The sequence below is a fragment of the Camellia sinensis genome, chromosome 12, assembly GCF_055761805.1.
Source record: "Camellia sinensis isolate YWXY chromosome 12, ASM5576180v1, whole genome shotgun sequence".
NCBI lineage: Eukaryota > Viridiplantae > Streptophyta > Magnoliopsida > Ericales > Theaceae > Camellia > Camellia sinensis.
The window spans coordinates 1,677,501-1,682,500 of NC_138972.1; positions in this window are offsets into that span (position 1 = coordinate 1,677,501).

Genomic DNA, 5,000 nt, shown 5'->3' on the forward strand with positions numbered 1-5,000 from the left:
GTCCGAGGCCGTGCCATGTCATGCGGGCCGAGGCCGTGGCATGGCATGCGGGCCGAGGCCGTGGCATGGCAAGTTGGGCGACGTCGTGGCAAGGCATGCGGGCCGAGGCCGTGGCATGGCATGTTGGGCGACGCCGTTGCAAGGCATGCGGGCCGAGGCCGTGGCATGGCATGTTTGGCAACGCCGTGGCAAGACATGCGGGCCGTGGCATGGAATGGCATGCGGGCCGAGGCCGTGGCACGACATGTTGGCCAAGGCTAAGGCATGGCACGCCGGGCAACGCGGTGGCATGGCATGCTGGGCAACGCGGTGGCAAGGCATGCGGGCCGAGGCCGTGGCATGGCATGTTGGGCAACGCCGTAGAAGGGCATGCGGGCCGAGGCCGTGGCATGGCATGCGGGCCGAGCCCGTGGCATGGCATGTTGGGCGACGCCGTAGCAAGGCATGCGGGCCGAGGCCGTGGCATGGCATGCGGGCCGAGGCCGTGGCATGGCATGCGGGCCGAGGCCGTGGCATGGCATGTTGGCCGAGGCCGTGGCAAGGCATGCGGGCCGAGGCCGTGGCATGGCATGTTTGGCAACGCCGTGGCAAGACATGCGGGCCGTGGCATGGCATGGCATGCGGGCCGAGGCCGTGGCACGACATGTTGGCCAAGGCTAAGGCGTGGCACGCCGGGCAACGCGGTGGCATGGCATGCCGGGCAACGCGGTGGCAAGGCATGCGGGCCGGGGCCGTGGCATGGCATGTTGGGCGACGCCGTAGCAAGGCATGCGGTCCGAGGCCGTGGCATGTCATGCGGGCCGAGGCCGTGGCATGGCATGCGGGCCGAGGCCGTGGCATGGCATGTTGGGCGACGCCGTAGCAAGGCATGCGGGCCGAGGCCGTGGCATGTCATGCGAGCCGAGGCCGTGGCATGGCATGCGGGCCGAGGCCGTGGCATGGCAAGTTGGGCGACGTCGTGGCAAGGCATGCGGGCCGAGGCCGTGGCATGTCACGCGGGCCGAGGCCGTGGCATGGCATGCGGGCCGAGGCCGTGGCATGGCATGTTGGGCGACGCCGTAGCAAGGCACGCGGGCCGAGGCCGTGGCGTGGCATGCGGACCGAGGCCGTGGCATGGCATGTTGGGCGACGCCGTAGCAAGGCATGCGGGCCGAGGCCGTGGCATGCCATGTTTGGCAACGCCGTGGCAAGACATGCGGGCCGTGGCATGGCATGGCATGCGGGCCGTGGCCGTGGCACGACAAGTTGGCCAAGGCTAAGGCATGGCACGCCGGGCAACGCGGTGGCATCGCATGCTGGGCAACGCGGTGGCAAGTCATGCGGGCCGGGGCCGTGGCGTGGCATTTTGGGCAACGTCGTAGCAAGGCACGCGGGCCGAGGCCGTGGCGTGGCATGCGGGCCGAGGCCTTGGCATGGCATGTTGGGCGACGCCGTAGCAAGGCATGCGGTCCGAGGCCGTGGCATGTCATGCAGGCCGAGGCCGTGCCATGGCATGCGGGCCGAGGCCGTGCCATGGCATGTTGGGCGACGCCGCAGCAAGGCATGCGGGCCGAGGCCGTGGCATGTCATGCGCGCCGAGGCCGTGGCATGGCAAGTTGGGCGACGTCGTAGCAAGGCATGCGGGCCGAGGCCATGGCATGTCATGCGGGCCGAGGCCGTGGCATGGCATGTTGGGCGACGCCGTCGCGAGGCATGCGGGCCGAGGCCGTGGCATGGCATGTTTGGCAACGCCGGGGCAAGACATGCGGGCCGTGGCATTTCATGGCATGCGGGCCGAGGCCGTGGCACGACATGTTGGCCAAGGCAAAGGCATGGCACGCCGGGCAACGCGGTGGCATGGCATGCTGGGCAACGCGGTGGCAAGGCATGCGGGCCGGGGCCGTGGCATGGCATGTTGGGCAACGTCGTAGCAAGGCATGCGGGCCGAGGCCGTGGCATGGCAAGTTGGGCGACGCCGTAGCAAGGCATGCGGTCCGAGGCCGTGGCATGTCATGCGGGCCGAGGCCGTGGCGTGGCATGTTTGGCAACGCCGTGGCAAGACATGCGGGCCGTGGCATGGCATGGCTTGCGGGCCGAGGCCGTGGCACGGCATGTTGGCCAAGGCTAAGGCATGGCACGCCGGGCAACGAGGTGGCATGGCATGCTGGGCAACGCGGTGACAAGGCATGCGGGCCGGGGCCGTGGCATGGCTTGTTGGGCAACGTCGTAGCAAGGCATGCGGGCCGAGGCCGTGGCATGGCATGTTGGGCGACGCCGTCGCAAGGCATGCGGTCCGAGGCCGTGGCATGTCATGCGGGCCGAGGCCGTGGCATGGCATGCGGGCCGAGGCCGTGGCATGGCATGTTGGGCGACCCTGTAGCAAGGCATGCGGGCCGAGGCCGTGGCATGGCATGCGGGCCGAGGCCGTGGCATGGCATGTTGGCCGACCCCGTAGCAAGGCATGCGGGCCGAGGCCGTGGCATGTCATGCGAGCCGAGGCCGTGGCATGGCATGCGGGCCGAGGCCGTGGCATGGCAAGTTGGGCGACGTCGTGGCAAGGCATGCGGGCCGAGGCCGTGGCATGTCATGCGGGCCGTGGCCGTGGCATGGCATGCGGGCCGAGTCCGTGTCATGGCATGTTGGGCGACCCTGTAGCAAGGCATACGGGTCGAGGCCGTGGCATGGCATGCGGGCCGAGGCCGTGGCATGGCATGTTGGGCGACCCCGTAGCAAGGCATGCGGGCCGAGGCCGTGGCATGTCATGCGAGCCGAGGCCGTGGCATGGCTTGCGGGCCGAGGCCGTGGCATGGCAAGTTGGGCGACGTCGTGGCAAGGCATGCGGGCCGAGGCCGTGGCATGTCATGCGGGCCGAGGCCGTGGCATGGCATGCGGGCCGAGGCCGTGGCAGGGCATGCGGGCCGAGGCCGTGGCATGGCATGTTGGGCGACCCCGTAGCAAGGCATGCGGGCCGAGGCCGTGGCATGTCATGCGAGCCGAGGCCGTGGCATGGCATGCGGCCCGAGGCCGTGGCATGGCAAGTTGGGCGACGTCGTGGCAAGGCATGCGATCCGAGGCCGTGGCATGTCATGCGGGCCGAGGCCGTGGCATGGCATGCGGGCCGAGGCCGTGGCATGGCATGTTTGGCAACGCCGTGGCAAGACATGCGGGCCGTGGCATGGCATGGCATGCGGGCCGAGGCCGTGGCACGACATGTTGGCCAAGGCTAAGGCATGGCACGCCGGGCAACGCGGTGGCATGGCATGCCGGGCAACGCGGTGGCAAGGCATGCGGGCCGGGGCCGTGGCATGGCATGTTGGGCGACGCCGTAGCAAGGCATGCGGTCCGAGGCCGTGGCATGTCATGCGGGCCGAGGCCGTGGCATGGCATGCGGGCCGAGGCCGTGGCATGGCATGTTGGGCGACGCCGTAGCAAGGCATGCGGACCGAGGCCGTGGCATGTCATGCGAGCCGAGGCCGTGGCATGGCATGCGGGCCGAGGCCGTGGCATGGCACGTTGGGCGACGTCGTGGCAAGGCATGCGGGCCGAGGCCGTGGCATGTCATGCGGGCCGAGGCCTTGGCTTGGCATGCGGGCCGAGGCCGTGGCATGGAATGTTGGGCGACGCCGTAGCAAGGCATGCGGGCCGAGGCCGTGGCATGTCATGCGGGCCGAGGCCGTGGCATGTCATGCGGGCCGAGGCCGTGGCATGGCATGCGGGCCGACGCCGTGTCATGGCATGTTTGGCCCAGGCCGTGGCTCGACATGTTGGCCAAGGCTAAGGCATGGCACGCCGGTCAACGCGGTGGCATGGCATGCTGGGCAACGCGGTGGCAAGGCATGCGGGCCGAGGCCGTGGCAGGGCATGTTGGGCAACGCCGTAGCAAGGCATGCGGGCCGAGGCCGTGGCATGGCATGCGGGCCGTGGCCGTGGCATGGCATGTTGGGCGACGCCGTGGCATGGCATGCGGGCCGAGGCCGTGGCATGGCATGTTTGGCAACGCCGTGGCAAGACATGCGGGCCGTGGCATGGCATGGCATGCGGGCCGAGGCCATGGCATGGCATGCGGGCCGAGGCCGTGGCTTGTCATGCGGGCCGAGGCCGTGGCATGTAATGCGGGCCGAGGCCGTGGCATGGCATGTTGGGCGACGCCGTAGCAAGGCATGCGGGCCGAGGCCGTGGCATGGCATGCGGGCCGAGGCCGTGCCATGGCATGTTGGGCGACGCCGTAGCAAGGCATGCGGGCCGAGGCCGCGGCTCGACATGTTGGCCAAGGCTAAGGCATGGCACGCCGGGCAACGCGGTGGCATGGCATGCTGGGCAACGCGGTGGCAAGGCATGCGGGCCGAGGCCGTGGCATGGCATGTCGGGCAACGCCGTAGCAAGGCATGCGGGCCGAGGCCGTGGCATGGCATGCGGGCCGTGGCCGTGGCATGGCATGTTGGGCGACGCCGTGGCATGGCATGCGGGCCGAGGCCGTGGCATGGCATGTTTGGCAACGCCGTGGCAAGACATGCGGGCCGTGGCATGGCATGGCATGCGGGCCGAGGCCGTGGCATGGCATGTTGGGCAACGCCGTGGCAGGGCATGCGGGCCGAGGCCGTGGCATGGCATGCGGGCCGAGGCCGTGGCATGTCATGCGGGCCGAGGCCGTGGCATGGCATGCGGGCCGAGGCCGTGGCATGGCATGTTGGGCGACGCCGTAGCAAGCATGCGGGCCGAGGCCGTGGCATGGCATGTTGGGCGACGCCGTAGCATGGCATGCGGGCCGAGGCCGTGGCTCGACATGTTGGCCAAGGCTAAGGCATGGCACGACGGGCAACGCGGTGGCATGGCATGCTGGGCAACGCGGTGGCAAGGCATGCGGGCCGAGGCCGTGGCATGGCATGTTGGGCAACGCCGTATCAAGGCATGCGGGCTGAGGCCGTGGCATGGCATGCGGGCCGTGGCCGTGGCATGGCATGTTGGGCGACGCCGTGGCATGGCATGCGGGCCGAGGCCGTGGCATGGCATGTTTGGCAACA